The following is a 13,090-nucleotide window of genomic DNA, read 5'->3' on the forward strand; positions in this document are numbered from 1 at the left end:
TACGTCCCCGCTGGAATCCACCACCACAGGTCCCTCTGTACGTTCTGGAGGCTGGTTTCCCTGGAAGAGTTGATAATTCATTTTTACGAACATCATCTTCTCCACATTTTGTGGAATCAACCTCCTAAGCCTTTCGCTGACAAGATTCCCGGCTGCACTAAACACTCTTTCGGAGTACACACTGGAGGGGGGGCAACTCAGGGAAAATAGAGCCAGTTTGTACATGGGCCTCCAAATTGCCTCTTTTTCCTGCCAGCACAGGTACGGACTGTCTGACATGCCTACTTGGATGCTGTCACCGATGTAATCCTCCACCATTCTGTCAATGGTCACAGTATCATATGCAGTGACAGTAGACATGTCAGAAATTGTTGCCAGGTCCTTCAGTCCGGACCAGATGTCCAAACTTGGTCCTGCCTGCCCTGCATCACCGCCACCGGGTTGCTTAGGATACCTAAGTTTTTTCCTGGCAGCCCCAGTTGCGGGAGAAAATGAAGAAGGAGCTGTTGACGTGTCACATTCCGCTTCAGCTGACAGTGTTTTCACTTGCAGATCTTTGCACCTCTGCAGGCTTGTGTCGGCCGGAAAGAGAGACACCACATAGGCTTTAAACCTAGGATCGAGCACGGTGGCCAAAATGTAGTGATCTGATTTCAACAGATTGACCACCCTGGAATCCTGGCAAAGCGAATGAAGGGCTTCATCCACAAGTCCCACATGCCAAGTGGAATCGCTCCATCTTAGCTCCTCATTCACTTTCTCCAGCTGCTTCTGCAAAAGCCTGACTTCACGTGTGGCAAGTTCGAAGGGCTGGACAACCTTGCACAACACGGAAATCATTCTCCACTGCGCTTGAGTCAGGTGCATACCTCCACCTTTGCCTATGTCATAGGTGGATGTACAGGCTTAAATGGCCTTTTGCTGCTCCTCCATCCTCTGAAGCATATAGAGGGTTGAGTTCCACCGCGTCACAACCTCTTGCTTCAGGTGATGGCGGGACAGATTCAAGAGTGTTTGCTGGCGCTCCAGTCTTCAGCACGCAGTCGCTGAATGGCGAAAGTGGCCAGAAGATTTCGGTCTACCCAAAGCGTCTCCTGCACGCCCTGTCGTTTTTCAGAAAATTCTGCACCACCAAATTTATTGTGTGAGCAAAACATGGGACATGCTGGAATTTGCCCAGATGTAATGTCCGCACAATATTGGTGGCGTTGTAAGAAATCACAAATCCCCAGGAGAGTCTAAGTGGGGTAAGCCACTGGGCGATGATTTACCTCAGTTTCTCTAAGAGGTTGTCGGCGGTCTGCCTCTTACTGAAACCGGTGATACACTGCGTAGCCTGCCTTGGAATGAGCTGGCATTTCTGAGATGCTGCTACTGGTGACGCTGCTGTTGTTGCTGCATAAGGTGATACATCTACCCAGTGGGCTGTCACAGTCATATAGTCCTTAGTCTACCCTGTTCCACTTGTCCACATGTCCGTGGTTAAGTGGACATTGGGTACAACCACATTTTTTTGAACACTGAGGACACTTTTTCTGACGTTTCTGTACAGTCTCGGTATCGCCTGCTTAGTGAAGTGAAATCTAGATGGGATTTGGTACCGGGGACACACTACCTCCATCAATTGTCTAAATCCCACTGCACTAATGGCGGATACCGGATGCAAGTCTAACACCAACATAGCAGTCAAGGCCTCAGTTATCCGTTTTGCTTCAGGATGACTGCTGTCGTACTTCATCCTCCTTGCTAAGGACTGTTGGAGGGTCAATTGTTTAGTAAAAGTAGTGGTGTTCCTACTTCCTCTCTGGGATGATGAACGACTCCCAGCAGCAGCAACAGTAGCAGCGGCAGCAGTAGGCGTAGCAATGCAGGATCCTCCGAAGGAATCCCGTATAGGAGAGTCAGTCATGCCAGTGACATGGCCTGCAGGACTACTTCCGATCCTGACTAAGGAGGAAATTGATGAGGAGGGAGTTGACGGTGTGGTTTGCAGGCGCTTGGATACAACAGGACAAAGGGATTTAGGTGTCCCTGGACTGCTTACGGTCTTAGACAAAGTTTCTGAACTTGTCAGTAACTTTTTATGAACGCGCTGCATGTGACGTATAAGGGAGGATGTTTCTAGGTGGTTAACATCCCTACCCCTACTTATTTCACCTTTACATATGGTACATATGGCAAGACAGTTGTTGTCCGGATTTGGATAGAAATATTGCCAGACCAAAGAGGTGGAATGTTTGGTCTCCTTCCCAGGCATGACCGTGATGGGCTTTTTCATCCCACGGACAACAACTGTCTCCCCCCGAAGCTTGATTTAAACAAACCACATCACCATCAGAATCGTCCTCGCCAACTTCCTCCTCAGCGCCAGCTACACCAGTATCCTCATCCTGTTGTACTTCAACAGCGACATCTTCAATTTGCATATCAGCAAGTGGACTGTGGGTGCTCCTTTCACCACTTGCAGAGGGCGTGCAAATGGTGGAAAGAGCCACCTCTTCCCGTCCAGTGCTGGGAATGTCAGGCATCGCAACCGCCACCACACTTGGACTCTCCTTGGGGATTTGTGATATCTTCTTAGAATGCACAGTTCTTTGCTGTGCTTTTGCCAGCTTAACTCGTTTGATTTTTGTAGCGGGAGGAGGGTTTCCATTGTCATGTGAAGCTGAACCACTAGTCATGAACATAGGGAAAGACCTTAGCCGTTCCTTGCCACTCCGTGTTGTAAATGGCATATTGGCAAGTTTACGTTTCTCCTCAGATGATTTAAATGTTTTTTTTAAGGTCATTTTCCATAACTTTGTCATTTGGGAAATATATATGCCCTCTACTATGACATTGGGCATCGACCTTGGCAGACGACGTTGATGGCATTTTATCGTCTATGTCATGACTAGTGGCAGCAGCTTCAGCACTAGGAGGAAGTGGTTCTTGATCTTTCCCTATTTTATTTTTATCGGACAAAATTTTGCCCTCCATTTATGTAATATTGATATATACATGCGGCTAAGGCGCACACAAACACAGAAAATAATTTTTTATTTTTTTGGGAGTGCACTTTGGGGGTTACACCACCCTTTAACAGACTTATGACACAGGCGCACGCTTGGCGCTGCTCCTTTGTTGATGGACGTGCGGCTACAGCGCACACAATTCACAACACAGAAAAGAAGAATTTTTTATTTGTTTTAAGTGCACTTTGGGGGTTACAGCACCCTTTAACAGACGAGCCTACCGGCCCTTTACTTATGACACAGGTGCACACTTGGCGCTGCTCCTTTGTTGATGGACGTGCGGCTACAGCGCACACTGGCCCTCATTCAGAGCCGTACGCTCTGAGCAGAGCGCACGCTCTGAATGAGGGCCGGGCTCCATTTTCATGGAGCGTCCTCCTGGACGCTCGTATAGCTGTGGGTCACCACCCACAGGCTATACGAGCGTGCATTGTGATGGTCGCGATGGTCGAGACCATCACAATGCACGCTCGTATAGTCCATAACATCGACCCACTTGCGAGCGGACAGCCGCTCGCGAGTGGGTCTGAATCAGGCCCACAATTCACAACACAGAAAAGAAGAATTTTTTTTTTTTTTTGAAGTGCACTTTGGGGGTTACACCACCCTTTAAGAGATGAGCCAACCGGCCCTTTACTTATGACACGGGCGCACACTTGGCGCTGCTCCTTTGTTGATGCACGTGCAGCTACAGCGCACACAATTCACAAACACACAAATAAATGGATTTTTTTGCACTTGGGGGAGCACCCCTGATGGACAGATCACCCCCTGGACAACACTACAGCACCCCTTTAGGACTACAGCCTTTATGGGACACTGCACAACACAGTCCAGCCAGCCCCTATAGACTTTGGAGTGGACACAGCCCCTATGGACAACTGACTGCACAACACAGCCCAGCTAGCCCCTATGACAGCAGCACAACACAGCCCCTATGGACAGCAGCAGCACAACACAGCCCAGCCAGCCCCTATGGAATTTTCAGGAGTGGACACAGCCCCTATGGACAACAGCAGCACAGCACAACACAGCCAGCCCCTATGGACGAGTGGACACAGGGCCTGATTCAGAGCCGTACGCTCTGACCAGAGTGCTCGCTCTGAATCAGGGCCCTCCTACCTTTTTTTGGAGCGTCCTCATGGACGCTCGCATAGCTGTGGGTGACCACCCACAGCTATAGCGAGCGTCCATGATGATGGTCGCGATGGTCTTGACCATCGCGACCATCGGGCTTGCGACGGAGACCCTGCGGTAGGGTCTCACTGCCGCAAGCCCTGGAGTGATTTTGGCTCTATCAGAGCCAAAATCACTCCCACTGACATCACTAGTGATGTCCGTGGGGCCGGCTTGAGACGGTAGGCGGTCCCATGGGAACACCTCCGTCTGGCAGGCACGCCCACCAAAGGGGGCGTGCTGTCAATCAACATCGACAGTACGCCCCCTTTGGTGCGAGCCCCGGAGCGATGGAGAGCCCGTCGCTCGCCGGGTCTCGCGCATGTGCAGTGGGGGAACATTGACCCGCTTGCAAGCGTACTGCCGCTCACGAGCGGGTCTGAATGACCCCCACAGCCCCTATGGACAACAGCAGCACAGCACAGCCCAGCCAGCCCTAACTCCCACCCTCCCTCTTCACTGTCCACAGCCGGAGTGAGAAATGACGCCGACGCAGGTACCTTATATAGAATCCAAAACCCGCGAGATCCGGAAGGCGGGATGATGACGTTTTGCCCCGATTTCAGTTCCGAGTCAGGCGGGAAAACCTGAGCCAGACTCTGTTCTCGACTCGGATCGGGGCGAATCGGGGGGGGGGGGGGGGTTCGGATTTCAGAAATCCGAACCCGCTCATCGCTAGTTGTAATGCAGTTTTCCAGTGGGCCTGTCATACTGCAAAAACATCCTTGAAGGTTCAGTAATAGGACCTATCTTATGGACTGGTGTAAAATAGTGAAGAACTATAACCTGTATTTTTGACTTTCCCCTTGTATTTGTCTAATAAACTTATTACAGGATCTGTCCTACCTAGTGCACTCTTTGGGCCTGATTGAGAGCCGGACGCAATTAGCGCTCGCTCGTCCAGAAAATAGGGGTGGCTATTCAAATCAACCGTTCGCTCTTTGCGGTCTGTTCACGCCTCTAGGTCTGAACGAGCGAACAAAACTTGCGGTCGTTTTTTGAAAAAATATGCCCCCTGGCCGCTCGCATCCTACGTCATGTCCGCTATTTATTAGATTAATCGAGTACATCGACCAGGGTATGAACTGCTCGCTATTCTTGTGGTTGGTTTTTGCTACCACAATTTTGCGAGCAGTTCTGGCTATAAAATAACCCAGTGACGCGGTCAATGATGCTGCTGTTTTAATTATGCACACCCATAAAACGCCCGTTTTGACCTTTAAGCACGCCTGCGGTCGGATCTCCACTCCCCGTTTTCAAGCACCTTCCCCCGTTACCACCCACATACGCCTACTCCTGTCACTCAAATTATCAGGCATTCGCTATTTTGCGAGCACATGAATTTCGACCGCACTGACTGGTTCGCGCATGCGTATAACGATCCATACGCATGCGCAGTTGGGCAAACATCGATGGGAGCGAACGAGCGGCCGCTTACGAGCAGCTCTGAATCAGGCCCTTAGTTATTTATTTTAATTGTAGAATATAAAAGGACTTGTAACCTACAATCAGAAAACTACATCTAAGATGGGATGCAGACATGTGGCAATCCCAACAGCAGAAGGCCGGCTAGAGATTATTGATAGGCGTCGAAATACCGACGCCTATCATAATCCCGACGCCGGAATCTAGAACGACGCGGGACCGAACAAGGTAAGTACGGTCCGTGTGTCCACATAGCTGCGGTGGGGGATGGGGGGTTAGGTTTAGGGCACCCCGGGGGGATTTAGGGTTAGGGGGGAAGGAGGGGTTAGGCACCCCCCCGGGAGGGTTAGGGTGCGGGGAGGGGGGATTAGGGCTAGGCACTAAGGGGGGAGGTTAGGCACCCCTAAAGGAGGGTTAGGGGGAGAGAGGGGAGGGTTAGGTAGTTTACTCACCTCCGTCCGGATCTCTGCTGTTCGGCCTGCCGGCATCGGGATTTTGACCACCAGGCTCTCGTCCGGCGGTCATTCATACCGATCTCATCTAAGATTACCTGGTCCTGGCCTGTGGCAGGTGCGATTTCTCTGACTGAACATGGCGTCCTGTGTCTGCACTACTGTCTTTAAATGAGTCGTTGTTAGGGACACGCCCACATCTGCCTAACCACTCCCCTGTTAGCTCCCAGGAACGCCCACTGACATCCACGGCTCTTGTGTCCAACCTCGTTCTGCGTCTGCTGGTGGTGACCATCGGCTGCTTTGCGCAGTTGTGACTCAGACATCTGCGCAGAATTAAAGCATCGGCCAACTGTGTGCGCCATTAATACTGCGTCCACCTCTGAATCACGACTGTCTTTATGTGCACCACCAGTTGCTCCGTCAGAGTATGGCCTCCTAAGCAAGCGGTTTAGCGTCTTTGTGCGAAGCCACTTTCAGTGACGTACCTGTGACACTCCCATAAGACGTAATATCTCCGTGCGTCTGTTTAGCGACCCCCCCCCCCTTTACCTCCCAGTCACTGCCCAGGAAGTCGCTCACATTTCCATTAACCTGCGTCAAAATCTATACTGCGACTCTGTACGTATAAAATCAGGAAGAATGCGCGGAGTGACTCAGACGCACGCACAGCGTGACTATTGGCCAGCTCAGAATCAGGCCAATGTATTAAACCCATCGCTGACGGCATTTGGGTTTTCAGTCACCCTCCAGGTCACCAGGTGTCACATCAGGGTTTTCAGGAGAGAAATACAGCTAATTAAATTCCCAAAATGTGACTGTGTCCTGCTGAGAAGCTGCAGGTGACAGATCCCTGGCTGCTGGCTGCCCAGTGCTCTGCATTACACACATTGCAGAGCTTTTCCCTGCAGAGGAGAAGATGGAGCACTGATCGCAGACAGGCAGCACTGCTCTGACCTGGGGGGAGCTCTTCCTGGGCTGCTGCTTATTAACCCCTGTGAGGCTGCAGAGTCCCAGCTCCCCCTCCCCCAGCAGTGATGGAGTTAACATTTTTCCTTGGTGGGTTCGACCCTGAGAGCGGCTTTGGGCTGTCTTAATATTTTATCAGCTGCAAGGTCAGAGCTAAACTTCCAGCCCTGGGCAGAGGAGCCCGGTTACCTCATTGCTTCATGCTGGGCTCTGCAGACAGAGAGGTAGGTGCTGCAGACAGAGGTAGGTGCTGCAGAGCTCAGGGTGGGCAGCTGATCACATCACATCCCCTGTATCATTAGCTGGGCCATAGTGCATGCAGGGGGTGTGGGCTGGGCATACTGACTTCTGGGACCCCTGGGGAGCTCCCCAGTACTGGGGAGGAGGGGGGGCACATAATATGTCATCACCATATAAATTACTCTGCAGAATCCCCATTCTGTGTCTAAGCAAAGTTACGAGGTCTCGCAGAGCTATAGATAATTGCTTCCCCCACCCGGCGTCCTGCCACGACCCCCTCCTCACTCCTGGTCCCCTTTAACGCGTCTGGACACGAATGTTACATTTTGTTGGCGTTATTTGTATATTGTGTAAACAGGAACAGAAAACTGATACAAAGAGGAAGTGAGGACAGAGGGATGTATATTATCTGGGTATAACTGACAGGAGAGTTACTGCTGGACCTACCGAGGGCTGCACGTCCCTAGGACCTGTGGGTGCTGTTATATATACACTACTAGAGGCAGCTGGGTAAGATCCCCTAACACCCTGCCCAGGAAGAGAGAGGGAGACGGGGGGGAGAGAGAGAGGGAGACCTAGATAGAGACAGAGGGAGAGAGGGAGACCTAGATAGAGACAGAGGGAGAGAGGGAGACCTAGATAGAGACAGAGGGAGAGAGAGAGAAGGAGACCTAGATAGAGACAGAGGGAGAGAGAGAGGGAGACCCAGATAGAGACAGAGGGAGAGAGAGAGGGAGATAGAGACAGAGGGAGAGAGAGAGGGAGACCCAGATAGAGACAGAGGGAGAGAGAGAGGGAGACCCAGATAGAGACAGAGGGAGAGAGAGAGGGAGACCCAGATAGAGACAGAGGGAGAGAGAGGGAGACCTAGATAGAGACAGAGGGAGAGAGAGAGGGAGACCTAGATAGAGACAGAGGGAGAGAGAGAGAGGGAGACCTGGGAGAGAGAGAGAGGGAGACCTAGATAGAGACAGAGGGAGAGAGAGAGGGAGACCTAGGTAGAGACAGAGGGAGAGAGAGAGAGGGAGACCCAGATAGAGACAGAGGGAGAGAGAGAGAGGGAGACCCAGATAGAGACAGAGGGAGAGAGAGAGAGGGAGACCCAGATAGAGACAGAGGGAGAGAGAGAGAGGGAGACCCAGATAGAGACAGAGGGAGAGAGAGAGGGAGACCCAGATAGAGACAGAGGGAGAGAGAGAGGGAGACCCAGATAGAGAGAGAGGGAGACCTAGATAGAGACAGAGGGAGAGAGAGAGGGAGACCTAGATAGAGACAGAGGGAGAGAGAGAGGGAGACCTAGATAGAGACAGAGGGAGAGAGGGAGACCTAGATAGAGACAGAGGGAGAGAGAGAGAAGGAGACCTAGATAGAGACAGAGGGAGAGAGAGAGGGAGACCCAGATAGAGACAGAGGGAGAGAGAGAGGGAGACCCAGATAGAGACAGAGGGAGAGAGAGAGGGAGACCCAGATAGAGACAGAGGGAGAGAGAGAGGGAGACCCAGATAGAGACAGAGGGAGAGAGAGAGGGAGACCCAGATAGAGACAGAGGGAGAGAGAGAGGGAGACCCAGATAGAGACAGAGGAAGAGAGAGGGAGACCTAGATAGAGACAGAGGGAGAGAGAGAGTGAGACCTAGATAGAGACAGAGGGAGAGAGAGAGAGGGAGACCTGGGAGAGAGAGAGAGGGAGACCTAGAGAGAGAGAGAGGGAGACCTAGATAGAGACAGAGGGAGAGAGAGAGGGAGACCTAGGTAGAGACAGAGGGAGAGAGAGAGAGGGAGACCCAGATAGAGACAGAGGGAGAGAGAGAGAGGGAGACCCAGATAGAGACAGAGGGAGAGAGAGAGAGGGAGACCCAGATAGAGACAGAGGGAGAGAGAGAGAGGGAGACCCAGATAGAGACAGAGGGAGAGAGAGAGGGAGACCCAGATAGAGACAGAGGGAGAGAGAGAGGGAGACCCAGATAGAGACAGAGGGAGAGAGAGAGGGAGACCCAGATAGAGAGAGAGGGAGACCTAGATAGAGACAGAGGGAGAGAGAGAGGGAGACCTAGATAGAGACAGAGGGAGAGAGAGAGGGAGACCTAGATAGAGACAGAGGGAGAGAGAGAGAGGGAGACCTAGATAGAGACAGAGGGAGAGAGAGAGGGAGACCTAGATAGAGACAGAGGGAAAGAGAGGAGACCTAGATAGAGACAGAGGGAGAGAGAGACACCTAGATAGAGACAGAGGGAGAGAGAGAGACCTAGATAGAGACAGAGGGAGAGAGAGAGGGAGACCCAGATAGAGACAGAGGGAGAGAGAGAGGGAGACCCAGATAGAGACAGAGGGAGAGAGAGAGGGAGACCCAGATAGAGACAGAGGGAGAGAGAGAGGGAGACCCAGATAGAGACAGAGGAAGAGAGAGGGAGACCTAGATAGAGACAGAGGGAGAGAGAGAGTGAGACCTAGATAGAGACAGAGGGAGAGAGAGAGAGGGAGACCTGGGAGAGAGAGAGAGGGAGACCTAGAGAGAGAGAGAGGGAGACCTAGATAGAGACAGAGGGAGAGAGAGAGGGAGACCTAGGTAGAGACAGAGGGAGAGAGAGAGAGGGAGACCCAGATAGAGACAGAGGGAGAGAGAGAGAGGGAGACCCAGATAGAGACAGAGGGAGAGAGAGAGAGGGAGACCCAGATAGAGACAGAGGGAGAGAGAGAGAGGGAGACCCAGATAGAGACAGAGGGAGAGAGAGAGGGAGACCCAGATAGAGACAGAGGGAGAGAGAGAGGGAGACCCAGATAGAGACAGAGGGAGAGAGAGAGGGAGACCCAGATAGAGAGAGAGGGAGACCTAGATAGAGACAGAGGGAGAGAGAGAGGGAGACCTAGATAGAGACAGAGGGAGAGAGAGAGGGAGACCTAGATAGAGACAGAGGGAGAGAGAGAGAGGGAGACCTAGATAGAGACAGAGGGAGAGAGAGAGGGAGACCTAGATAGAGACAGAGGGAAAGAGAGGAGACCTAGATAGAGACAGAGGGAGAGAGAGACACCTAGATAGAGACAGAGGGAGAGAGAGAGACCTAGATAGAGACAGAGGGAGAGAGAGAGGAGACCTAGATAGAGACAGAGGGAGAGAGAGAGAGGGAGACCCAGATAGAGACAGAGGGGGAGAGAGAGAGAGGGAGAGAGAGAGGGAGACCCAGATAGAGACCTGGGGAGAGAGAGAGGGAGACCCAGATAGAGAGAGAGGGAGAACTAGATAGAGACAGAGGGAGAGAGAGAGAGAGGGAGACCTAGATAGAGACAGAGGGAGAGAGAGAGAGAGGGAGACCTAGATAGAGACAGAGGGAGAGAGAGAGAGGGAGACCTAGATAGAGACAGAGGGAGAGAGAGAGAGGGAGACCCAGATAGAGAGAGAGAGAGGGAGACCCAGATAGAGACAGAGGGAGAGAGGGAGACCTAGATAGAGACAGAGGGAGAGAGAGAGGGAGACCTAGATAGAGACAGAGGGAGGGAGAGAGAGAGAGGGAGACCCAGATAGAGACAGAGAGAGAGAGAAAAGGAGACCCAGATAGAGACAGAGAGGGAGACCCAGATAGAGACAGAGAGAGAGAGGGAGACCCAGATAGAGACAGAGGGAGAGAGAGAGAGTTCAGAGAATTCACAGCTCTTTGTGGTTAGTATCAGGACTGGTTATATATCATGTTCTACAACAGGAGTTCCCAACCACGGTTTTCAAGGGACACAGACAGACCAGGTTTTACGGATAACCATACTTGAGCACAGGTGTATTAATTAGTACCTGTCATTTTGGTTTAACCATCAGTGGAGTAACTATAAATTTTTCCCCCTGCCAAAAATATTCTGGTGACACCCCCCTCCTCCTAAGATGACGTTTTTCTGTGCACGTGATAAGAAATGCCCCTAACATTATGCCACACTAAGTAATGCCATTATAACATGTTATGCCACACCGTAATGCCCCAATAACACATTATTCCTCACAGTAATGCCACTTACACATTATGCCACACAGTAATGTCCATTACATCCCACCCTGAAAGATCTACCTCACCAATAATCCTCTCCACTCCTGCCAGTCTGCCACCTCAGCTCAAGACAGGTTACACAGTTTCTATGTCCGTGTAGAACCAGATTATAACCTGTAAATTGCGTGTATCAAGTTAGTGCCCCTTATGCAGTGCCTCTGTAGTTGTGCCCATTATGCAGTGCCCCCTGTAGTTGTGCCCCAGCCCCCTTATGCAGTGCCCCCTATAGTTGTGCCCATATGCAGTGCCCCCTGTAGTTGTGCCCATATGCAGTGCCCCCTGTAGCTGTGCCCATATGCAGTGCTCCTGTAGTTGTGCCCCTTATGTAGGGACTCGTGTAGTTGTTCTCATATGCAGTGCCCCTGTAGTTGTGTCCCTTATGCAGTGCCCCCTGTAGTTGTGCCCCAGCCCCCTTATGCAGTGCCCCCTGTAGTTGTGCCCATATGCAGTGCCCCCTGTAGCTGTGCCCATATGCAGTGCCCCCTGTAGCTGTGCCCATATGCAGTGCCCCTGTAGTTGTGCCCCTTATGCGGGGCCCCCTGTAGTTGTTCCCATATGCAGTTGCCCTTATGCAGTGCCTCTGTAGTTGTGCCCTATATGCAGTATGTAATGCGGTAATGTTACCTCAGTATACCATAGTAACATCTGACACTTATGTAATGCTGTAATGTTACCTCAGTATACCATAGTAACATCTGACACTTATGTAATGCTGTAATGTTACCTCAGTATACCATAGTAACATCTGACACTTATGTAATGCTGTAATGCTACCTCAGTATACCATAGTAACATCTGACACTTATGTAATGCTGTAATGCTACCTCAGTATACCATAGTAACATCTGACGCTTATGTAATGCTGTAATGTTACCTCAGTATACCATAGTAACATCTGACGCTTATGTAATGCTGTAATGTCACCTCAGTATACCATAGTAACATCTGACACTTATGTAATGCTGTAATGTCACCTCAGTATACCATAGTAACATCTGACACTTATGTCATGCTGTAATGTTACCTCAGTATACCATAGTAACATCTGACACGTATGCAATGCTGTAATGTCACCTCAGTATAGCATAGTAACATCTGACACTTATGTAATGCTGTAATGTCACCTCAGTATACCATAGTATCATCTGACACTTATGTAATGCTGTAATGTCACCTCAGTATACCATAGTAACATCTGACACTTATGTAATGCTGTAATGTTACTTCAGTATACCATAGTAACATCTGACACTTATGTAATGCTGTAATGTTACCTCAGTATACCATAGTAACATCTGACACTTATGTAATGCTGTAATGTCACCTCAGTATACCATAGTATCATCTGGCACTTATGTAATGCTGTAATGTCACCTCAGTATACCATAGTAACATCTGACACTTATGTAATGCTGTAATGTTACTTCAGTATACCATAGTAACATCTGACACTTATGTAATGCTGTAATGTTACCTCAGTATACCATAGTAACATCTGACACTTATGTAATGCTGTAATGTTACCTCAGTATACCATAGTATCATCTGGCACTTATGTAATGCTGTAATGTTACCTCAGTATACCATAGTAACATCTGACACTTATGTAATGCTGTAATGTTACTTCAGTATACCATAGTAACATCTGACACTTATGTAATGCTGTAATGTTACCTCAGTATACCATAGTAACATCTGACATTTATGTAATGCTGTAATGTTACCTCAGTATACCATAGTAACATCTGACACTTATGTAATGCTGTAATGTTACCTCAGTATACCAT

General features: G+C 50.2%; 1 protein-coding gene across 3 annotated transcripts in view; it reads left to right on the plus strand.

The window, feature by feature from the left end:
* The first annotated feature begins 7,175 nt into the window (after nt 1-7,175).
* The window catches only part of GRAMD1A (GRAM domain containing 1A), a 234,874-nt gene continuing 228,959 nt past the window's right edge, over nt 7,176-13,090 (plus strand). Inside the window, exon 1 of one of the 3 annotated variants that reach the window (XM_088480865.1) lies at nt 7,176-7,260. The gene's annotated coding sequence lies outside the window, so the exon portion shown is untranslated. Of the gene's footprint in view, nt 7,280-7,722; nt 7,787-13,090 lie in introns of those variants that run through there. The other 2 variants (XM_088480864.1, XM_088480866.1) reach the window with 2 other exon arrangements.

This window comes from Taudactylus pleione, unplaced genomic scaffold (assembly GCF_031769625.1).
Source record: "Taudactylus pleione unplaced genomic scaffold, aTauple2 ptg000257l, whole genome shotgun sequence".
Lineage (NCBI taxonomy): Eukaryota > Metazoa > Chordata > Amphibia > Anura > Myobatrachidae > Taudactylus > Taudactylus pleione.